The sequence below is a fragment of the Crotalus tigris genome, unplaced genomic scaffold (genome assembly GCF_016545835.1).
Source record: "Crotalus tigris isolate CLP2741 ecotype Arizona unplaced genomic scaffold, ASM1654583v1 scf7180000019276.598803, whole genome shotgun sequence".
Taxonomy (NCBI): domain Eukaryota; kingdom Metazoa; phylum Chordata; class Lepidosauria; order Squamata; family Viperidae; genus Crotalus; species Crotalus tigris.
In genome coordinates, this window is record NW_024097468.1 from 306,891 (window position 1) to 331,754 (window position 24,864).

A 24,864-nucleotide genomic window follows, 5' to 3' on the forward strand; every position below is an offset into this window, starting at 1 on the left:
ACCCTATAACAGGGGGTCTTCAAACTTGGCCCTTTTATGACTTGTGGACTTCAACTCCCAGAATTCCTCACCCAGCGTGCCTGGCTGAGGAATTCTGGGAGTTAAAGTCCACAAGTCATAAAAGGGCCAAGTTTGAAGACCCCCGCCCCTATAACACTTCAGACTATTGTCCAATCTCTTCTTGAAGACCCCCATGATGGAGCACCCACAACTTCTATAAGCAAAGCCGTTCTACTGATCCCTCCAGTTCAGCCCTTGGCTAATGCATTTCCAAAGGCCACCCAGACTTTCGAGGCAATCTCATTCAGTGTCTGAGGATAATATCTTTTAAAAACACGCAGGGTTCAACTTGGGTGTTTTATAAGATTTTAATGTTTTTCAACACGCGAAACCGTAAACCCAGTTTAGTGATAGGCAACTAAATAAATGCAAAATGAATAAACCTCACAAGGGTTCCACATGATGCGAAGATGAGGGCCGTGTTTGTTTACTGTCCCACTTTCGAACTCTGGTGAAAATCTGCCCTCTTCCCGTTCCACGTCTAATTGCCAGTCCCCCCCCCCTTCTTCTCCATCTTGGCCTGGTAGAGTTTGTGGCACAACAATCCCCACAACACAAAATATGCTAAAAGAAACACTCATAAATGGGCTGCCAGTTCAAGACCAGAATCACACACCCAGATCAAAGTCCACCCTCAGCCATGGAAGCTTACCTGGTGAATTTAGCTCAAATAATACAGAATACAAAATAACAGAGTTGGAAGGGACCTTGGAGGTCTTCTAGTCCAATCCCCTGCTCAAACATGAGACCCTATACCAGAAGTAGGCAACCTTGGCTTTTTTATGACTCGTGGACTTCAACTCCCAGAATTCCTGAGCCAGCCTGGCTCAGCTTGGAAACCTCTCCCTTTCCCCTCAGCATGGCTGGCTCAGGAATTCTGGGAGTTGAAGTCCACGAGTCTTAAAAGAGCCAAGGTTGCCTACCCCTGCCCTATACCATTTCAGACAAATGGCTGTCCAGTCTCTTCTTGGAAATCCTCCAATGTTGGACCACCCCAACATCTGAAGGAGAATTGTTCCACTGATTAATTGTTCTCACTGTTAGGAAATTTCTCCTTAGTCCCATGATTAGTTTCTATCTGTTGCTTCTTGACCTGCCTTCAGGTGCTTCGGAGAATAGGTGGACCCCCTTCTTCATTGTGGCAGCCCCTGAGATATTGAAAGACTGCTATCATGTCACCTTTAGACCTTCTTTTCATTAGACACTAGATCAGGGGTAGGCAACCTTGGCTCTTTTATGACTCGTGGACTTCAACTCCCAGAATTCCTGAGCCAGCATTCCCTTTCCCTTCAGCATGGCTGACTCAGGAATTCTGACAGTTGGAGTCCACGAGTCATAAAACAGCCGAGGTTGCCTACCCCTGCACTAGATATACCCATTGCCAGCAACTGTTCTTCAAATGTCTTAGTCTCCAGCCCCCTCATCACTTTTGTTGCTCTTCTCTGCACTTTTCCCAAAGTCTCAACATCGTTTTTATTTTGTGGCGACCAAACCTGGATGCAGTATTCCAAGTGTAGTCTTACAGGGTTGCTGTTTGAGGGGTTAACTCTGCTAAGAGGCAGCATAAAGGGCACTTTGAAATAAAGGCATTTTGGGAAAAAGTCTCAAATCCTGCAACAGTCACATCTTCCCATCACCGTGACCCCGTGCAGGGTGGAAACATCCTTTAGATGTCGGCCACAAAGAGGCATTGCGTCAGATCCCCTGCAATAAACAAAGCACCTAAGCCATAGTAGGTCTAATCTGAAGTCCTGTTTGATGGAGGCTCTGATAAGAGTAAAGAGGAAGGTCAGCGAAATAAGGGTTAGGAGGCAGAGGCGCTGCTGATTACTTATCGAGGTGGTGCGGTTACAAACCAGCTGTTGGGAACGGGAACGCAGAAATCCTTGTGCCAGCACAGCCATTCATAAAACAATCCAAACTACCCATAAATTCATAAAACAAGCAAAACTCCCACTTTCCAATGACACCCCCCCCCCAGCCTCTGGCATTCAGGATTCAGACAGGGGGCCGGATTTTGGAAAATCTGACAAAGTGAGAAAAAAAACCTTGAAAAAAAGGGTGAAGAGGCTCTGCCTAAGGACCGGTCAGATAAGAGAGGGTGTAGCCTGTAGTTGCATAATGGGTGGAGAAAGAGCTAAGAAGGGAACCTCCCTAACAGGTCAAGCTCTAAAGGAGATAGGGGAAGATTTGTGCTTAGACTCTTGCGAAACCATCCAGGAAAAACTACTAGGTGAGCTTATTAACAATTATTAGTGTATGATGAGAACCTGACAAAAGAAAGGTTAACGAACACACACACACAATCCACATAATAATATGTTGTTGTTGTTGTTAATTGCGAAGTCGTGTCCGACCCGTCGCGACCCCATGGACAATGTTCCTCCAGGTCTTCCTGTCCTCTACCATCTTCTGGAGTCCATTTAAATTCACACCTACTGCTTCAGTGACTCCATCCAGCCATCTCATTCTCTGTCGTTCCCTTCTTCTATTGCCTCAATCTTTCCCAACATTAGGCTCTTCTCCAGTGAATCCTTCCTTCTCATTAGGTGGCCAAAGTACTTGAGTTTCAACTTCAGGATCTGGCCTTCTAAAGAGCAGTCGGGGTTGATCTTTTCTAGGACTGACCGGTTTGAACGCCTTGCAGTCCAAGGGACTCGCAGGAGTCTTCTCCAGCACCATAGTTCAAAGGCCTCAATTCTTTGGCGCTCAGCCTTTCTTATGGTCCAACTTTCACAGCCATACATTGCAACTGGGAAAACCATGGCCTGGACTATACGCACTTTGTTGGCAGGGTGATGTCTCTGCTTTTTAGTATGCTGTCTAGATTTGCCATAGCTTTCCTCCCCAGGAGCAAGCGTCTTTTAATTTCTTGGCTGCAGTCCCCATCTGAGGTGATCTGTGAGCCCAGAAAAATAAAATCTGTCACTACCTCCATTTCTTCCCCATCTATTTGCCAGGAATTGAGAGGGCCGGATGCCATGATTTTGGTTTTCTTAATGTTGAGTTTCAAGCCAACTTTTGCACTCTCCTTCTTCACCCGCATCAAGAGGCTCTTTAGTTCCTCTTCACTTTCTGCCATTAGAGTGGTATCATCTGCGTATCTTAGGTTGTTGATATTTCTCCCGGCAATCTTAATTCCAACTTTTGATAATATAATATAATATATTATATTATCAACTTTTGATAATATAATATAATAATATACAAAGCTTTTATAGGGTGGCCTCCTAACTGGTTGTCCAATTCAGCTATCTAAGCAGCCTCCTCTGGCGTTGCTTTGTGCAGATCTTCTAGGGCAGGGATCCCCAACCCCGGTTTGTGGACCAGTACCGGGCCGCAGCCTGTCAGCAACCGGTCCACACAAACAAGGAAAACCTCATCCGTGGGATGCAGGCAGCACACAAAACCACGTACCCTCCGGTCTGTGGAAAAACTTCTCTCCACGGAATCGGTTCTAGGGAACCAGAGCACGGAGATTCTTGTGGGCAATCTTGCACAATATGCTTAATAGTTTGCACACCAGCATCACAATCGCAACCAGGGGAATCTGATAGAAGACAAAGGCATTTCTTCCAGGATCACACCTCGTTCTGTTCAAACCTGATGAGCTGTAAGGCTACGTTAACAGAATTTTTTGCAAGTCTGCGGGGCTTTTCTCCACCCATTGTGAAGCTGTGGGCTAGGCCAGGGGTAGGCAATCTTGGCTCTTTTATGACTCGTGGACTTCAACTCCCAGAATTCCTGAGCCAGCATGGCTCAGCTTGGAAACCTCTCCCTTTCCCCTCAGCATGGCTGGCTCAGGAATTCTGGGAGTTGAAGTCCACCAGTCATAAAAGAGCCAAGGTTGCCTACCTCTGGCCTAGGCCTAGGCCGCTTTATGACTCGTGGACTTCAACTCCCAGAATTCCTGAGCCAGCATGGCTCAGCTTGGAAACCTCTCCCTTTCCCCTTAGCATGGCTGGCTCTGGAATTCTGGGAGTTGAAGTCCACGAGTCTTAAGAGAGCCAAGGTTGCCTATCCTGGGGCTAGGCCCTGTCTTATCTGACCGCTCCCTAGCCACCGCTCTCTTCACTGATTCTCAATCTCCTTCCCACCTAACACTAAACAAGCCAAGTACAGGTAGCCCTCGACTTATGACCACAACGGAGTCCAACATTTTTGTTGCTAAGTGAGACAGTTGTTAAGTGAGTTTTGCCCCGCTTTACGACCTTTCTTGCCACAGTTGTTAAGTGAATCATTGCGGCTGTCAAGTTAGTCACACGGTTGTTAAATAAATCTGGCTTCCCCACTGACTTTGCTTGTCAAAAGGTCACCAAAGGGGATCGCGTGAACCCGGGGCACTGCGACCGTCATAAATGTGAGTCAGTTGCCAAGCATCTGAATTTTGACCCCGTGACTATGGGGGATGCTGCAACGGTCGTAAGTGTGAAAAACGGTCATTTCCAGTGTTGTTGTAACTTCAGTCACTAAATGAACTGTTGTAACTCAAGGACTACCCGTAGAAGTGCAGGGGCCATTTCCCCATCAAGTCCGCCCGCCCCCTTCAGGAAGGGCATTTAAAACAGACTTGTGGGGAGAAGTGACTCCCCCACAAGCTTCCAGACCTGGAAAAGCAGGACTTCATTTCCAGTTGTGTAACAGCAGATGCTTCTCTCTCTCTCTCTCTCTCTTTTTTTTAAAAAAAATTTTTTTATAGAATAACAGAAAAAGAAAAAAAATATTAAAAACATTGAACATGGTAAATCAGATCTGACAAACATCTCAGTTCATATTCACAATTAATTACTAATAAAAGCTCTATACAATAACATCACTCTAATCTCAATCTTAACTTATCTCATTACAATGACTTCCATATTTTTCCCCCACCATCTATAAAATGTGTTCCAAATTTGGTAAAAATCCATTTCATCCTGATTTTTAAGTCTTTTAGTTAACCTATCTAATTGTGCGCAATGCATAATTTTATGAATTAAGATTTCCTCACTAGGTATAGCCGTAGCTTTCCAGTTTCGAGCGAATACAATTCTTGTCGCTGTAACCACATGAATGAATAAATACTTACAAATTTTAAAAATAAAATAAATAAAATAAATACTTATCCTCTTTACTAACATTTTTTCCAAGAATTCCTAACAACAATGTCTCAGGCTTATACTGAATGTTTTGCATACTCATTTCTGTTACCCATTCCCAAACCATACGCCAATATCCCTGTGCTTCCTTACATTGACCACCAAACATGAAAAAAGTGCCTCTTTCTTTTTTGCATTTCCAACACAAAGATGAGTATCCTTTATACATTTTGGCTACTCTTGCTGGAGGGAGCTGCCATCTGTAAATCAAGCAGATGCTTCTCTGAGTGGGGAGGTCCCCCACTTGCCCCCATGCAGCAGGGCCTCTTCCCCTTCCCAGTCTCCAGGGCAGTTGGGCCAGGCTGTCCAGGAACCCCAGCATCGCTCCCCACCATGAGGGCTCTCAGCGTAACCCAGGAATTCACGGCAGATTGCTTCCCCACCCCATTCCCCCACCCACTGAGACCACCCAGTTATTTGCCAGGGTTAGGGAGGGGGCAGAAGGGCTGGAGCCAGGTATGAGCCTCCAACCCAGCCCCCCCGTGGCATGGACCATCACCTTTTCTTGACCTGGCCTCCCTCACAGGGATGGCGTAGTGTGTAACGTTGGCAGGAGGGAGAGGTTCTGAGCTGTTGGAAGGAGGGAGGGAGGGAGGGTGAGAGGGCGGGACAGAAATAAAAACAAACTATAGAAATGACACTTTCTAGACAGTCCTCGATTTATGACAGGTCACTTTAGGAATCCTCTGAACTTATGATAGATGTCGGAAGTTATGATGGTGCATGAAACATCTGCAAGAAAACCACCAAGCTCAGAGAGCACCAAGGACCCCACAGTCCTCCTCCTCCTCTCCAGAAATCCCACTCTCTTCTAGCACTGATGATGTTCCCTAATTGGTTCATGAAACATCTGCAAGAAAACCACCAAGCTCAGACAGCACCAAGGACCCCACAGTCCTCCTCCTGCAATTACTGACCCAGAACCCAGATAGAGGTGACTCTAGGAGTCAGAGAAAAGACTCCTAATCTAAGAGGGACACTACCCAAGAGTGCCCCCCCCCAAAAAAAATCTGGAGCAGCTATTCATGCCTGTGGTCAGCCACACTCCAATCCTCTTAGGGGAAAACCTGCCCGTGCAGGAATCCAGCCTGTTGCAAGTGCGTAGTAAACAGTCTTCCTGACAGTAAGTGGCTCCGTCCCAACCTTTGTTTAAAATCTGGATCATGCCCTAACCACGGTCCTTCTGCAATCAAGGCTGAGCGGCTGGGGCTAAAATAATGACAGGGTCCTGCACACACTCCGTTTAAAACATACGAAGAACCATTACAGGAATTGGGTATGTCTGGTCTAGTAAAAAGAAAGACCATGGGTGACCAGATAGCCGTCTTCCAATATTTGGGTGGCTGCCACAATGAAGAGGGGGGTCCACCTATTCTCCAAAGCATCTGAAGGTAGGACAAGAAGCAACGGATGGAAACTAATCAAGCAATCTGGAATTAAGGAGAAACTTCCTGACAGTGAGAACAATTAACCAGTGGAACAGCTTGCCTCCAGCAGTTGTGGATGCTCCATCACTGGATGTTTTTAAGAGAAGAAATGCACAGCCATTTGTCTGAAATGATACAGGGTCTCCTGCTTGAGCAGGGAGTTGGACTAGATGACCTTCAAGGTCCCTTCCACTCTACTATTCCTTGTTCTATGTTCTTTCCTCTTCCCTTGCAGTCTGTTTTAACCAATTGGTGATAAAATACCTGTATGGATCCATCCTCATAAATCTGCTTGCCCCCACAAAGCAGCTAACAGTGACAGCCCAGGGGAGGGGAAGGCAAAACTGGAGGGGGGGGGTCCTCTGGGACAATTCTCCCTTGGCTCTCTCCTACTCAGCTGGGCGTGCTTGAGGGCCACACAGGATGGACTTTGTAATACTTGAAACTTTTTTGTTTTTGTAGTTCTGTTGCACTAGCTAACTAACATGGGTTTGCTTGTATTTTAGATTTGTCTTGTATTGTTAACAATTTCCCACAGGGCTTAACCTTCTAGAAAAGTCTAAATCTTTCAGAAAGCAGGACTGGCATTTGATATACACTGTAGATAAGAGTTTCCTTTTCGGCTGTTCTCAAGCTTCCGTGAACAAAAGAAAATATTCAAGCCCAACCTTGGGAAGCACCAAGAACGTGTCTTACCCATGATGGTGTTTTTTCCTTTACGAAATGTTCCTTTTACTTTTATTCAGAAATACGATGCTCTTTTCCATGGGCTCTGCTCACACATTGTTGGATGCTGTTAACTTTTGTGAGGTGACTGGCCGTTTCTAAGTCAATCCACTTTTGCTTTGAAGTTCTACGAAGTTCTAGTTTAATGAAGAGAAGGATGAGGGGGGACATGATAGCAGCCTTCCAATATCTCAGGGGCTGCCACAAAGAGGAGGCAGTCAAGCTATTCTCCAAAGCACCGGAAGGCAGGACAAGAAGCAACGGATGGAAACTAATCAAGGAGAGAAGCAACCTGGGATGAAGGAGGAATTTCCTGACAGTTAGAACAATTAACCAGTGGAACAACCTGCCTCCAGAAGCGGTGAATGCTCCAACACTGGAAGTTTTTAAGAAGAGACTGGACAGCCATTTGTCCGAAATGGCATAGGGTTTCCTGCCTCAGCAGGGGGTTGGACTAGATGACCTCCAAGGTCCCTTCCAACTTTATTATTATTATTATTATCGATCATCGCACAGTCAGCCAGATGTTCAGACTGGATTTGGCATTTTGTCTACCTATCGAGTCCTTACCCAGGACCTGGGATAGGCAGATGTGGATGTTTGATGGTATTACAGATATCGTCGCAGGATGGAAGCAGTTCCTAGTAAGGCCGCCTTTTGCAATTGACTAATAGCGAATTTGTCAATGCCAATGGTGTTCAAGTGGTGCTCCAGTTGTTTTGGGATTGCACCCAAGGAGCCTATGACTATTGGTACTACCCTTGCTTGCTTTTGCCACAGTCTTTCTATTTCTATTTGTAGGTCTTTGTATTTTGTTATCTTCTCCAGTTCTTTCTCTTCTATTCTGCTATCTCCAGGCACTGCCACGTCCACTATCCAGACTTTTTTGTCTTTCTTATCGACAATTGTTAAGTCTGGGGTGTTATGTTGCAGGTGCTTGTCTGTTTGAATTCTGAAGTCCCAGAGCAGTTTAATTTTATCATTTTCTATGACTTTCTCTATTTTATGATCCCACCAGTTTTTGCTTACAGGCAAATGATATTTTTTGCAGATCTTCCAATGCACCATTGTTGCTACTTTGTCATGCCGCTGCTTGTAATCAGTCTGTGCAATCTTCTTGCAACAGCTTACCAAGTGGTCCACTGTTTCTTCAGCTTCTTTGCATAGGCGGCACTTACTGTCTGTTGCTGTCTTCTCAATTTTGACTTTGTATGCATTTGTCCTTAAGGCTTGGTCTTGTGCAGCCAGAATTAGTCCCTCGGTCTCTTTCTTCAATTTTCCTGCTCTTAGCCATTGCCAGGTTTTATTATTATCTGCTTTCCCAGCTATTTTTTTCATGTATTGGCCATGTAGTGCTTTGTCTTCCCATGCCTCTATTCTGTTCTTCATTTGGTCTTTCTTGTAGGCCAGTTTGGTCTCTCCAGTAGTTAGTAAGCCTTCCTGATATACTAATTTCAGTGCATCTTCATCATTGTTCTTCAGATATTCTTCCAAAGCCATTTTTTCTTCTTCAACCATCTGATGTACTTGTAGCATTCCACGCCCACCTATTTGCCTTGGTAGATAAAGTCTATCAATGTCACTGCGTGGATGAAGGGCATGATTCATTGTCATTATTTTTCTGGTCTGCCTATCCATTGCTTTTAGTTCTGCTTGAGTCCAGTCCACTATTCCAGCTGTGTACCTAATGACTGGGATTGCCCAGGTGTTGATTGCCTTTATGGTATTTCCTCCATTGAGTTTGGACTTTAAGATCTTCTTCACTCTCTTGATGTATTCACCTCTAATCTTTTTCTTGACTTCAGTGTGCTTGATGTTGTCAGCTTGAAGGATACCCAAGTATTTGTAGTAGTCTTCCTCATCCAGACTTTTAATGTTATTTTCGTGGGGCATCTTGATTCCTTCAGTTTTCATTATTTTTCCTTGTTTGATAGTAAGTGTGGCACATTTGTCCAAGCCAAACTCCATTACAATATCTTGGCTATATATACGGACAGTGTTGAGCAGCGATTCTATTTCAGATGATGTTTTTCCATACAGCTTCAGATCATCCATGTAAAGGAGGTGGGATAGTCTGGCAGATGTTTTTGATGTTTGATAGCCATGTCCTGAGTTATTCAGTATTGTTGACAGAGGAAACAGTGCAATAACAAATAGTAATGGTGATAATGAATCTCCTTGAAATATTCCTCTCTTGATATTAACCTCTCCCAGCCTCTCACCATTGATCTGCAACTGTGTCTTCCATTGTGCCATCGATCTTTGCACAAATTTTCTGATGTTTCTACTGACTCCTGTTATTTCTAGGCACTTTATTATCCAATCATGTGGCAGAGAGTCAAATGCCTTTTTGTAGTCAATCCATGCCACATTCAGGTTGGTCTTCCTTCTCTTGCAGTTTTCCAAGATCATTTTGTCTATTAGGAGTTGATCTTTTGTTCCTCTGCTATTGGGGCGGTTTCCTTTCTGCTCAGGTGGAAAGAGATTGTTTTCAACTAGATGCTGTTGTACTGCATCAGCTACCACACCAGTTAGTAATTTGAAAGTTGTTGGTAAGCAGGTAATTGGCCTGTAGTTACCTGGTGTTGCCCCTTTTGCTGGATTTTTCATTATTAGGTAGGTTTTCCCAGTTGTTAGCCACTTTTCAATTTCTCCTCCTTGTAGTATATTGTTGAACTGTTTGGCAATGAGTGGGTGTATAACAGTTAGATGCTTCAACCAAAACCCATGCAGTTCATCTTCACCTGGTGCTGACCAATTTTTGATTTTCTTTGCTCTTTTTTCTACCATTTTTGTTGTTATTACTAGTTCTTTCATTTCAACTTCTGTTTTATTTGCATCCACCTCTTTTAACCAAGCCGCATCCTTGTTGTATTTCTTTGGGTTATCCCATATCTGCTTCCAGAACTGCACTGTTTCTTCCTTGTCAGGTACTGACTGATTCCTTGCAGTTTCTCCATTGATGGATTGGTAGAAACGTTTCTGATTGGATTGAAATTGGAGGTTCTGCCTATAGTTTGCAATTCGAGCTTCATATCTACTGATTTTCCTGGCTATAGCTGTTATTTGTTGCTTTATTATTTCCAGTGCTTCCTTGATCTTCCTTGTTTCTAAGTGGTATTTCTTGATTAGGTATTCTTTGGTCTTCTTGTTCTTCAGCTTCTTTTCTTTCATCTGTTCTAGCTTGCTTGCATGTGATCTTAACTTGCTGATCTTATTTTCTAGTCTAACCTTCCATTTTTCTGGTGCACTGTTTGTTTGTTTTTCTTTTTTGTTGATTTTGCATCCCAGGTATTCTGTTATAACTGCAGCTGTGCTGTACATTAGTTGGTTTGTTTCTTGCAGTGAATTGATGCTTATACTTGATATTGCAGTATTTGCTGTATTTGCATCTTTTACTATTATTATTATTATTATTATTATTATTATTTTGTGGTGCAAACGATCAAGGTAAATGCAATCCATTTCTCTGGGTTCCCCCTTTTCATAGAGAGACCCCAGTTTATCAAAGTAATAAATTGCTTTTAAATGACTGCCCGACTCGGTTGCTTATTGGAAAGAGCAAGCAGAGGCAGAACCTAGGGCCAGATTTTGGCCATCCTTCTCCAAGTGCAAAATGCTGGGAACTCAAAGGGGAAGGGGTCCTATTTTCCAGCCCCCATCTCTCCCTGTCCAGTTAATAATAATAAAGTTGGAACGGACCTTGGAGATCATCTAGTTCAATCCCCTGCTCTGGCAGGAAACCCTATACCATTTCAGACAAATGGCTGTCCAATCTCTTCTTAAAAACTTTCATTGTTGGAGCATTTACTGCTTCTGGAGTCAGGCTGTTCCACTGATTAATTGTTCTCACTGTCAAGAAGTTTCTCCTTAGTTCTAGGTTGCTTTTCTCCTTGATTAGTTTCCACCTGTTGCTTCTTGTCCTGCCTTCAGGCACTTTGGAAAATAGCTTAATTCCCTCTTCTTCAGGGCAGCCCCTGAGATATTGGAATACTGCTATCATGTCCCCCCTTGTCCTTCTCTTTGTTAAACTAGATATACCCAATTCTCGCAACCGTTCCTTATATGTTTGAGCCTCCAGTCCCCTAATCATCTTTGTTCCTCTTCTCTGCCCTCTTTCTAGAGTCTCAACATCTTTTTTACATCGTGGTGACCAAAATTGGATGCAGTATTCCACGTGTGGCCCTACCAAGGCATTGTAAAGTTGGTGGCATCCCAGACCAAGGGGTCCTTGGTGCTCTCTGAGCTTGGTTGTTTTCTTGCGTTTCCTTTCCCAAACTAGGTAACATCACCAGTGCTGTGATGTGGTTATGTACTTTTGATAATGAAACATTTGCAAGAAAACAATGGAGCTCGGAGAGCACCAAGGAGCCCACACTCCTCTCCCTCCTCCTCTCCACAAACCCCACTCCATCCTAGTACTGATGATGTGACCTAGTTGGGTCATGAAACGTCTGCAGCCACGCTCAGAGAGCATCAGGGACCCGACAATCATTATTCCTGCTCCTGGTCCTCCTTCCTCTACACAAACCCCACTCCTTCCTAGCCCTGATGATATGACCAAGTTGGGTCATGAAACGTCTGTAAGAAAACCACCAAGAAAACCTGCAAGAAAACCACAGTCTTCCTCCTCTTCTCTGCAGCCCCCTCTCTTCCAGCACTGATGATGTGACCTAGTTTGGTTCATAAAACGTCTGCAAGAAACACCACCAAGCTCAGAGAGCACCAAGGACCCCTCATTTCAGCCCTGAGCAACAAATATTCTACTTTACTGATCCCACGCCAAGGACAGCTGAGCCTTCACTTTCCTGGAATTGTGCAATTAGAGCCCCCCTCCCCAAAGCTCGTTCTGGGTCACTGGGTGCTGGCATAAACCTCACTTCTGCCTTGGGAAGCCTTTCCTAGCATCCATCCGCAATCAGCCTGCCGGTCACTCGCAGGCACGATTCCGGTCCTCTCTCTGAGAGGGTGCTGGAAAGAACTTGCCCCCCTTCCCCGGTGACCACTGACCCTCGTCCTTCAAGCATTTTACAGAGGGATAAAGTTCCCCCTCAGCTGACTTTCCTCCAAGCTAAATATACCCATTTTCCTCAATCCACTCCAGCCTCTGCTTCCCTGAACTATGTTTGTCTCAATCTTCAGGATGGGATCTAGGAGTTACAGGTAAGTCCTCCACTTACAACCCACAATTGAAGCCAAAATTTCTGTTGCTAAACGAGACAGTTGTTAAGTGAATTTTGCCCCATTTTATGACCTTTCTTGCCACAGCTGTTTTTTTTTGCTATAGCCACTGAAATTTATTTGTAAAAATAATAAAGACGGGATACAAATAAATAAATACACAAGCAAACACACACATGCACAAACAATCTTCCCCCCCTCTTTCTCGTCCCTTTCCTTTCCTTTTTTTTTTAATAATTTTTTATTTTTCCAAACTCTCCCCCATACATATACCGCAATATTTATCAGATGTTAACATACATTCTTTTTACATTCATATATAAGATACTTTTAATAAAATGAAATAAATACATACACATGACTTTTGGTGTTGCTCGCCCATTTCCCCTTTCACTTGTCACAGTTGTTAAGGGAATCACCACAATGAAGTTAGTCACACAGTTGCTAAGTGGATCTGGCTGCTCCACTGACTTTGCAAATCAGAAGCTTGCAAAAGGGGATCACTGCAATTGTCATCAATACGAGTCAGTTGCCAAGCGTCTTGAATTTTGATCACGTGACCACGGGGATGCTGCAACGGTCGTAAGTGTGAAAAACAATCATAAGTCTGTTTTTAGTGGCTATTGTAAGTTTGAACTGTCAGTAAATGGACTGTTGTAAGTCGAGGACTGTATGACAACAGATACAGTGAGGTCTGAATATCACAGACATCGCTTCCCCTTTTTCTGAAAATAATGCAATAGCTGCAGCCTAGAATGGCATTTGCTTTTTGGCAGCCCCAAGCATGGGCACCCCTGGGTCTTATTCACTGGCGTCTTGTAATGTTTTAATCTTAATTCTAGCTTTTTTTCCCCTGCCAAACAAAATTCAAAATTAGTGAGTTTAAATCTTGGAAGAATTTTTTTTTCTCAAGTTTTATTGGAATTGTTTGAAATGAGAATAAAATTTTCGGCAACACATTCATTCTTACTGTCGCAATTCTTCCTAATATTGACAATTACAGATTTTTCCATCTTTCCTGGGTCTTAATTCCGTTTGCCAGCAAATTCTGTTTTTGGATGGAACAAGGAGAGGACCTTGAAAAGGTGTGGAGCGGCTCTTAGGAAAACACCAGCTTAGCTCAAAAAGTGGGGCGAGGGACCCCCTGTTTGAGTTTCTAAATTACTGGGGAGGGGAGAGAGGCCAGACTATCAAGGATTCCATTACAGATAGTCCTCAACTTACAACAGTTCTTTTAGTGACCTTTCAAAGTTACAACCCTACTGAAAAAAGTGACTTACGATCATTTTTCACACCTATGACCATGGCAGCATCCCCAGGGTCACGTGACCAAAATTAACACGCTTGGCAACTGATTCATAGTTATGACGGTTGCCATGTCCCGGGTTCATGTGATCCTCTTTTGTGAACTTCTGACAAGCAAAATCGACGGAGAAACCAGTTTCAGTTAACAACTCTGTTACTAACTTAACAAGCTGCAAGGATTCACTTAACAACTGTAATAAGAACGGTTGCAAAATGAGACAAAATTCACCTAAGAAATTTCTCACCTAGCATCATGAATTTGGGGCTCAATATAATAATAATAGTAATAATAACACTATTAATAATAACACTAATACTAACAACAACAACAATAATAAAGTTGGAAGGGACCTTGGAGGTCATCTAGTCCAACCCCCTGCTCAGGCAGGAAACCCTATACCATTTATGTTTTTTAAGTTGAGGATTACCTGCAATGCATCCTACCACAATAGTTCCATTTTTTTAAAATCTAATCTATTTCAAAGAGCTGATAAATGACAAGGTCTTTTTTTTAAGACTATATAACTAAGCCGGCTCTACTAAGCAATTGATTTGAGTTTCCAAAACGCAAATGTCTCTGTGATTTTCAGTTTGTTTTCCCAACAGAGATAGCTCTGAATTTGCTTTCTGACTTCTGAGACATTAGCTGTGCCCTGAATTTTAAAATATGAAACGAACCCACTTCACTGCTTTCCCCCCCCCAATCATTAATCAAAACCTTAAAGAAAGAGGATCCGATCCCTGTGGCACCCTTAAGGAGAAGCCATTCTTAGTATAAAAGGAGAACAATCTGTACCCCCCCCACACACACCAGTCCTGTCCTTCAGACCCCAATCAACCCCCTTGCTAAACAGCACAAGATGGGCTGGGGGGGGGGGGAAAACAGCATTAGCCTTGAAGAAAGGCCGTATCCAGATAAATGGCCCCATGCCATAAATGCCATAAACACCTATTGCTCTCTTGCAAGCGATGTCACAGACAGCTCAGCAGTTTTCAAATGTGGGACCACCTTATTTTATGCAGGAACGTCCAACACTGCAGAATAGCAGGTAATGCAGAAAGTCTTACTGATTTTTTGATTTTGCAGTTCCCCCAACGCTTCAGAGGGGAAGACTTGCACAGGAGAATAATTTTGGAAAAATAAAAACAAAAGAATTTGTCATGTTTTGCTTAAAAGAAATTGTCTCTCCCCCCCCCCCCACAAATGCAAGTTGTTTTGGGTGAGAGAACTATATGAGGTTTGGGGGAGATTCACCTAATTAGTGCTTTCATTAGTGCTTGGTGCTGGGAGCCTGGAGGAATACGGATTTGATAGACAGACAAATAAACAAACAAATAAATAAAAGCATTGAAATCAAACGGTGGTATTTCAGAACAGGTGATGTACAAAAGCCATTTCTGTTGATTCAGTAGCACAAATACAGGAAGTCCTCTACTTATGACCACAATTGAGCCCAAAAATTTCTATTGTTGTTCAGTGAGTTTTGCCCCATTTTACAATCTCTCTTGCCACAGTTGTGAATCACTGCAGTTGTTAAGTTAGTAACATGGTTGTGACTAACTTTGTCAGACCTTTGTCAGAAGGTCACAAAAGGGGATCACATGAGCCCGGGATGCTACAGCTGACATAAATACGAGTCAGTTGCCAAGCATCTGAATTTTGATCACGTGACTCTGGGGGTGATGCAAGGGTCATTAAGGGTGAAAAGTGATCGTCACTTTCTTCAGTGTTGTTGTAACTTTGAACAGTCACTAAATGAATAGTTGTAAATCGAGGACTGGCTTAGAATTTTTTACTGCATCCACTTAAGAAAATACATGAATGGGCATTTTTTGATTCGGCTTAGTGTTGGAACTCTGCATGTGCCATCTGGAAAATCCTCTTTTAAGAGAAGGACGAGGGGGGCATGATAGCAGTGTTCCAGTAACTCAGGGGCTGCCCCAAAGAAGAGGGAGTCAAGCTATTTTCCAAGGCTCCTGAAGGCAGGACAAGAAGCAACAGATGGAAACTAACCAAAGAGAGAAGCAACCCAGAACTAAGGAGAAATGTCCTGACAGTGAGAACAATTAACCAGTGGAACAACCTGCCTCCGGAAGCGGTGAATGCTCCAACAGTGGAAGTTTTTAAGAAGAGACTGGACAGCCATTTGTCTGAAATGGTATAAGGTTTCCTGCCTGAGCAGGGGGTTGGACTAGATGACCTCCAAGGTCCCTTTCAACTTTATTATTATTATTATTATTATTATTATTATTATTATTATTATTATTATTATAGTCTTCTTCATGCGTCCTGGTTTGGCAGCTGCTTCCTGTTGAGTTATGCAGGGGGGCAGGGGAGGGGGGGGCAGAAGCAAGAGAAATGCTAGAAGAGATTGGAAGGCCCTTTGTCTGAAGGGTCTCCTGCTAGACCAGGGGGTTGGACTAGAAGACCTCTAAGGTCCCCTTCCAACTCTGCCATTTGGTTAATTAAACAGTGGAACGGCTTCCCTCCAGAAGTTGTGGGTGCTCCAACACTGGAGGCTTTCAAGAAGAGACTGGACAGCCACTTGTCTAAAATAGTATAGGGTCTCCTGCTTGTGTGGGGGGTTGGACTAGATGACCTCCAAGACCCCTTCCAACTCTGTCCTTCTGTATTCTGTATTTGCCATGACATTGGCAGCTGTGCCAGGCTCATTCTTCAATCTCTCATGTCTCCCCAGTCATTGCACTGTTCTTCTCCCCACATGTCTATACCCACAGCCCCCCCACCGGCCTTCACTTGATGCCCTCCCACTCGCCCCCCCCCAAGTGGGTCCCTCTGCAGCCATTCCCACACAGGCAGGGCTGCTGGGCCTGGCAATGTGTCTTCAGCCGCGCTTGTCCCCTCGCTTGCTTGAAGGACGCTCCTGCGAAGGACAGCCAGCCGACAGATGGGCCGTAAATCACGGGGGCGGGAAGGCTTCCGATAAGGCTGTGGGCCACCACAGGGGCCGCTTCCAAAAGGATTCAGGTTCCGCAGTGAGGGAAGGGGAGGACGGGTGGGGGGGGGGCAGCGGTGCTGATGCAGGCTGAGTCACCCTCTGGATGGTTCATTCATGCCTTGATTCATTCATGCTTCGCAAGAGAAAGCCCAAACGGCCCACCCCCACCCCATGCCTGCCGCCTCAGCTGCCCTTTGGTGTGTGTGTGGGGGGGTTCATGCAAGCCCCCAGATTTTCTCCTGACTGAGAAAGCCCCTCCCCTCAAGCCAGACCCTTTCTAAGAAAATGGGTTCTACTCCCCAAGAGACCCCACCTCTCACCACTCACCACTTTCTGCCCAGACTTGGCCGGCCCCCTCCCCATTCTTCAATTCACCCTTTTAGCGGCTGCATCTGGCAACTTCCAAAAACCTCACCAGGCAACCCCCTTTTCTTTTGGCCCCCCCAGCCCCCCTCTCTTCAGTGCCCACCGGATCCATATCTGCACCCCAAAGAGGAGGGTAAGACGGGCTGTGAAGTTCACTATGCAGGGTAAAAGACCCTAGTGCAGGGGTATCAAACTCAATTTCATTGAGGGCCGCATCAGCATTGTGGTTTCCCTGGGTGTGTGGGGGGGGGCAGAGTGGGTGCGGCCTACTGGGTGGGTGTGAATGGAGTGGAGTGGGTGTGGTTTTGGCCGGCAGCAGGGCGCTCTCCTCACAGTGCCAAGAGGTTGAGCGGGCGGTGCGAAGCTTGCCAGCTTTGCACCTTGCTTCCTGCTGAAACTGGGCAGGCTGGGGGCTAGGCAGCATTGCACTTCTCATCAGATTTGCGCCACCCGGCTCAGCTCTTGGCGCTGTGAGGAGAGCATCTGGCTGCCTGCCAAAACCCTTCCCCGGGAGCCCATCAAGCCGGATATGTGAAGTAGGTGAGGGCCATTTGCTGGCCACTTCCAGGCCATGGTGCATTTCTTCATTCCTCACAAAGTGTGACACCTCCCCAACATGCATCCAGGGGACGGGGCCAATGCGGCAGGGGCTGGTTCCTCGGTGGTTCCAGACGGCCTTGTGGAGCTAAGACTGAATGGTTTCAGCATAGATGGCCACCACAAATTGTACACTGGCTCCCAGCCAGCCTGGGCCATCACCAAGGCAGCGGGGGCCGTTCACTCACTGTTTCCAGGATGGCTTCGTGGGCCACATGAAACCACTTCACGGGCCGCATCCGGCCCCCGGGCCTTGTGTTTGACATGTCTGCCCCTAGTGTCTTCGGGGGAATTGAGCTGAACTGAATGAACAGAATAACAGAGACTTTGGAGGTCTTCTAGCCCACCTCCTTGCTCAAGCAGGAGACCCCAACTGAACACTTTATTTGGCCAAGTGTGATGAGACACACAAGGAATTTGTCTCGGGTGCAGAAGCTCTCAGTTACAGGTAAGTCCTCAACTTACAACAATTCATTTAGTGGCTGTTTGAAGCTATAACAGCACTGGAAAAAAGTGACTTGCGACCATTTTTCACACTTACGACCGTTGCAGCATCCCCAGGCGATCAAAATCCAGACGCTTGGCAACTGACTCATCATATTTATGATTGTCGCAGCATCCCGGGACTGGGTGACCCCCTTTGGCGACTTTCGGACAAGCAAAGTTAACGGAGAAGCCAGATTCACTTCACAACTTTGTTATTAACAACTTAACCACTGCAGTGATTCACTTAACGGGCGGTGGCCGTTGTAAAATGGGTCAAAACTCACTTAACAAATGTCTCCCTTCGCAAGAGAAATTTTGGGCTCACTCAAGGTCATAAGACAAGGAGTGCCCGTACATGCAAAGCAGCAGAATAACGATAATCATCACCATCACAGAATAACACGCACAGCAATGGAAGGACCCCGGGAATGACCCAAGGAGCTCAAGGTATAATTGACCGATGACACCACCCATTATCCCCACCGCGTCGCCTCTGAAAGGCAGATTACAGGAGGCGCTCGGTGCTTAGGTCTGCACACCGCAGAGGCCAGCAAACTTTAAAGTGGCTGGAATTGGCTGGCCAAACTCCAGCCAGAGGCCACATCTGTGAAAAACCCACCCTAGACTCTGATTTGTCTCCAGAGAGCCAAAGGCCGGGTGTGGGGGTGAGAGGAATGGCTGGGGAAAAGCACAAAGGTGTGAAGGCCCAGAAGTCGGGTCTGGCAGGCACTTTTAATGATTCCACACTTCCTGAATATTCACCAAACAGCCCTGGGCACAAGTTTTGTTCTATTTCAAGAAAAGAAGAAATAGGGGAGACATGATAGCAGCGCCCCAATTGATCGGGAGGGGGGGGCTGCCACAAGGCAGAGGGGGCCAGGTTGCTCACCAGAGCACCAGAGGGAAAGACGAGAAACAATGGTTGGAAACTGATCAAAGAGAGAAGCAACCTGGAATTAAGGAGAAACTTCCTGATAGTGAGGACAATTAACCAGTGGAACAGCTTGCCTCCAGAAATCGTGGGCGCTCCATCACTGGAAGTTTTTAAGAAGAGACTGGACAGTCACCTGTCTGAGACGGTATAGGTTCTCCTGGTTGAGCAGGGGGCTGGACTAGAAGACCTCCAATGTCCCTTCCAGCTCTGCTCTATTCTGTTCCGTTCCATTCCATTCTATTCCATTCCACTCCACATTTCTATTCTATTCTATTCTATTCTATTCTATTCTATTCTATTCTATTCTATTCTATTCTATTCTATTCTATTCTATTCTACTCTACTCTACTCTACTCTACTCTACTCTACTCTACTCTACTCTACTCTACTCTATTCTATTCTATTCTATTCTATTCTATTCTATTCTATTCCTCTCTGAGTTTAATCCCCAATGAGCCCAGGGTCCAACTCTGTTGAAGGAATCACCAACAATCTTTATTTTATCTATCAAATTTACTGGCTGCCTGTCTCACCACAGGGTAACTCTGTGCGGCTTACGATATTATTTTTACAAATAAAACTGTATCAATAAAATACTACAAATATATAAAAATACAAACTACAATAGCTACAGAATGGGGAGGAAATGGAGTAGGATGAGCGGAGGGGAGGGGGAAGGTGGCAACTGATATTAATCTATCAGACACCCCCAACATAAAGCCCCCCCCCAAGCCAACTGGCAGAGATAGGTCTTTAATCCTCTCTCCACCCACCCCGTCCATCTACTTATGTCTAGCCCCCCCCCCTCAAATCTGACTTCCGTGGCTAGGAGGGAGGATGGGGGTGGGGTCAGCGGGGTGAAGTCAGAAAAAGTCAAGTCAGTGAAGCCACCCATGTTATGCGCCCAAAAAAAATCACAGGGTTGGGGGCTCCTAAGAGATTCTTAGAAAGCCCACCAACAGAGCAGGATGAAGCCCACTACTCCCCTTTTCCCGGATATAGTAAACTGCCGCTGAACACCGAGTCTCCCCAGCACATGAGCATGTACAGCTAGTCCTTGACCTACAACAGTCAACGTTTGAAGTTACAACATCACTGAAAAAAGTGACTTATGACTGTTTTTCACACTTACGATGTTGCGTCAATGCCGCAACTCCCGATCAAAAAAGCACCCCTTTGCTATCCAATGGCCATGGAAGCAGAAGCCTTTCATAATGGCGCATTCAAGAATGCCCCCCCCCTACATCACCAACTAACCACTGCCATCCTCTTTGACATCCAAAGAAGTCTCCAGTTTTGGCCCTCTTGAGGAGGGGTCTCCCACCTTGGCCACGTTAAGACTTGTGGACTTCAACTCCCAGAAATCCCCAGCTAGGACGTGCTGGCTGGGGAATTCTGGGAGTTGAAGTCTACAAGTCTTAAAACTGCCAAGGGGAATTCTGGGAGTTAAAGTCCACAAGTCTTAAAGCTGCCAAGGTGAATTCTGGGAGTTGAAGTCCACAAGTCTTAAAGCTGCCAAGGGGAATTCTGGGAGTTGAAGTCCACAAGTCCTAAAGCTGCCAAGGGGAATTCTGGGAGTTAAAGTCCACAGGTCTTAAAGCTGCCAAGGGGAATTCTGGCAGTTAAAGTCCACACATATTAAAGCTGCCAAGGGGAATTCTGGGAGCTGAAGTCCACAAGTCTTAAAGCTGCCAAGGGGAATTCTGGGAGTTGAAGTCCACAGTTCTTAAAGTTGCCAAGGTTGGACAGCCCTGCTCAAGAGGACATTCCCAAAGACACAACTGAGTGGTACTCCTGGCTGGTCACTGTGGCCTCCACTCTGCATTCAAGACACTGTGAGGCACAAGGGGGCCCAAACCCCCAGGCCAACAGTCCCCCAATTGCGTGTGGCATCAGCCGCTGCCCAAGGTCACAGAGACACGACTGGCTGTACACAAGACAAGCTGGCAAGGGAAGACCTCACCCTTGGGCGCCTCGTGAATCACAGGATTCTTGCAGCCTTTTGCAAAATCCCTCCAGGCCGGGCATCTTCCAGACACACCCATCTCAGGGGTGAAAGAATGCCTTGTCCAAAATCTGGGCACCAGTAGCCCTTCACAAAGTCTTCACAAGCCTTTCCTTGACCTGCAACTTTCAATCCACGAATCCTTCGTGGGGTGTCTGCAGCTAAGCACTCTCCCACTGAAAAGGCCTCTGTCACACATATCAAAACAAGCACATAAAAATGTGCCCAGTAAAAATAAAAAAGCTGGCAACTGAGGGTAACGTATCAACAACCAATCCGCCGCACCCATGAATTCAACTAACTCAACCCCCAGATTGGGAAAAAGGCCAAATCTTCCTTGTTTTGCAGCAGCGATGAAGGAGCCGATCCGATCTCAGAGTGGCTGTTCCAGTAGGCACATTTCCCAAGTGTTGCCAGATGACCCTTTACAGCAGGGGTCCTCAAACGTGGCCACTTTAAGACCTGTGGACTTCAATTCCCAGAATTCTCCAGCCAGCCTTGACTTACACCCATTCGTTTAGTGACCTTTTGAAGTTAGAAAGCACTGGAAAAAAAAGTGACTTACGATCATTTTGCACATTTGCGGCCCTTGCAGCATCCCCAGTGTCCCACAATTAAAATTCAGACATTTGGGAACTGACTCATATTTCTGACAGTTGCAGTGTCCCGTGACCCCCTTTTGAGAACTACTGACCAGCAAAGTCAACGAAGAAGTTGGATTCACTTAACAACCGTATGGCTAACTGAACAACTGCAGTGATTTACTTAGCAACTGTGGCAGGAAAGAACTGGGGCAAAACTCACTTAACAATTGTCTTGCTTAGCAACAGAAATTTTGGGCCGAATTGTAGCCGTACGTCTGCCTGCAATCAACTGGGCATGGAGCTAGATCCTCCTACCAATTCTGATGGGGAGGACAGCAAACATCAGAGAGAAGCAAACATCTTGAACAGGGCTGTCCATGCTCAGATTTATTCCATGGGAGATAAGCAATTGTCCCTGAAGTCAATAATTCCATGAGATATTACAGAATTAATAACAGAGCTGGAAGGAACTTTCTAATCCAGAGGTCCCCAACCCCCAGTCCGTGGACCGGTACTGGGCCGCAGCATGCCAGCAATCGGTCGGCACAAACAAGCAAAGCCCCATTGCAGGATACAGGCAGCACACAAAACCACGCATCCTCTGGTCTGTGGCAAAAACTCTCTCCATGTAACTGGTCCCTGGTGCCCAAAAGGTTGGGGACCTCTGTTCTACTCCAACCCCTTGCTTGAGCAGGAGATGTTCTACCGTTATGTACAATTTGCTGCGTATATGTGTATATATGTATGTATGTTCTACTAAAGTTGTGGTGCAAGGAGAGGACCCCATAAGACATCCAGACCACCCCAACAGACCGGACTCCACTTTGGCTTGCAGGGGTCTGCAGAGCGACTTCTTCCCTGTCACTTGGGTTGGCAACCTGGCACCCTCTGACCCAGACCCAGAATGGGAGCTGGCACACCCGGAACAGCCTCTCCTTAAACCAGCTTGTAACCCACAAACACACTTTGCAAGATCAGCCGCCCAGACCAGCCCCTGCCGCCTCCTGCCATGAATTCTCCGGGGCCTGTGAATCTCCCCCCCTCCCTCGCAGACCCCTCCCGCGCTCAGCCAGCCCCATCCCAACGCCCGTTTGTGCAAGGCTTTGTGCAAATCCCGCCTGGGCGCCTTGGGCCTCCCAAGGAGGGTCGCGGGGACCCGAGGGGGCGCCCCGCAGCTCCCGAAGCCTCTGACGACCCTTCCCCGAGCTCCCTTCCGGCTGCCCCCATTAGAGCAGTCCTCAAAGCGGCGGCTCCCCCGGTCCTGAGTCCCGCTCGCTCCCCCAACCGCAGCCCTGCCCGCTCGATCCCTGCCTGGAGGGCTTGGCCTGGCTCGACCCGCTGGAGCAACGCCGGGGGGAGGCGGAGGCAAGGAATGCCGGGGTGGCAGCTGGCGGGCGAGAGGTGCCAGCGGCAAAGTTCCCGCAACGCTTTTTCCCGCGTTGCAGGGGAAAGCGAGGCCACAGCCGGCCGCTCCAGCCCGCCAAACAGCCGCCACGGACCCGTCCCGCCGCCGCTCTCGGCTGCTCCCGCCCGCCCGGAGCCCTGCAGGGAGCGGCCAGGCTTCTCTCCCCGCGCCTCCCTGCCGCGGCCCCGCGCTGCTCCGGCTCGGGCCAAGCGGGGCGGCGGGGGAGCCGGGCGAAAGTTGCTCGGCTGCAGCCCGGCGGCGCCTCTTACCTCCTGTGGCCGGGCGAGGCGGGCTAGGCTGTCCGGCCGGCGCAGGAGCCGAGTCCGGCCGCGCTGGCGCTGGAGGAGGGGGGGCTGCCCGGCGCGAGAGGCGCGCCCCCGCCCGGCCAATCGGGCCGCCGGTCCGGGCCCCGCCGGGGAAGGGCTCGCCCGGCTGCTGGCTCGGACCGGCTTCCCCGCCCTGCCGGAGACGCTCCCGGGGAGAGCCCGCCGGGCCCCGCGAAGCGAATCCCGCCGACGAGATGCCCCCTCCCTCTTTGCACCCCTTTTCTGGCGGCATCTCGGGAAGGGGTGCAGCCTGAGTCCCCAGGGCCCCCCCCGCCGTCCCGGAGCTGCGGTGCTGCCCCTCCCGGCCCCTCTGCACACACACCCCGCCCCTCTCGGCGACCCAATATCGGTGCGATTTTTCCAGGCCGAGACCACCACCACCACCCCGTACTCGGCAGGCGGCATATACATTTAACAAACCAACATCTCAATCTCAGCCTGGCTCTCCTATGCCTTCTCTGGATTGTAGGGAAAGAGGCAGGGACTGGAAAGCAGAGAGCGCCAGACTGGGAAGGAACCATCAGTACGAAAACCTAACTTGGAAATCTGTGTCTTCAGGGCTCCAGCAAACAGGAAATGAGTTTTAAATAATAAAATGTATAGAGCAGTGGTTCTCAACCTTTTTAATGCCGCGACCCCCAACTGGTCGTAAGTCAAGGACTACTCAACCGGTCGTAAGTCGAGGACTACTCAACTGGTGCAGCACCGTTTGCAGAATGGGACTTTTGGCGGTCTCAGCAGGGCAGAGACAGCCTGGACAATTCCTACTGGCTTTTGAAAGCCAATAGAATTAGACTCTATTCAAGAGAGTCTATTCTATTGGCTTTCAAAAGCCAATAGAATAAAAGGGAGTAGCACAGCTAAGGAAAAGGGGGAAAAAATGGCAGACTGCGTTGTTTGGCGACCCCCGTGAAATGGTCGTTCGATCCCAAATGGGGTCCCGACCCACAGGTTGAGAACCACTGTGGTATAGAGGCATATTTGTAGCTTTGGTTTTAAATGTTTAGTTTTGGTTTGTTCTCCAAACATCATTCCTGAACGTTTCGTTGCCAAACGAGGTAACGTCATCAGCGGGACATTTAGGAGCTAAAGAGAATAAGACAAGAAAATGCTGCTGCTGATGTGGCTTCTGAATGGGACATAACTTTACAACTTTATGCATGACAGAGGCGTGAGGCCGGGGTGATGTGCAAATGAGTTCACAGGGTGAAATAAGTTGGGGGTTTGTAGTCACCGTAAGTTTGTGGTGAGGGGGGGGGAGCACAGAGGGAGGCTCAGCCAATTTCACTGCATATGTGTTATACTTTGATAATAAAGGGTTTATTTATTTATTTATTTATGTTACCTCATTTGGTAACGAAACA

The 24,864-nt window shown here is 46.9% G+C and overlaps 1 protein-coding gene across 3 annotated transcripts in view; it reads right to left on the reverse strand.

The window, feature by feature from the left end:
• IL11RA (interleukin 11 receptor subunit alpha) overlaps positions 1-23,771 on the reverse strand; it is a 108,332-nt gene extending 84,561 nt beyond the window's left edge. Inside the window, exon 1 of one of the 3 annotated variants that reach the window (XM_039361467.1) lies at positions 23,444-23,771. The gene's annotated coding sequence lies outside the window, so the exon portion shown is untranslated. The remainder of the gene's footprint in view (positions 1-23,443) is intronic. The other 2 variants (XM_039361469.1, XM_039361471.1) reach the window with 2 other exon arrangements.
• Between the last annotated feature and the right edge of the window lie 1,093 nt (positions 23,772-24,864).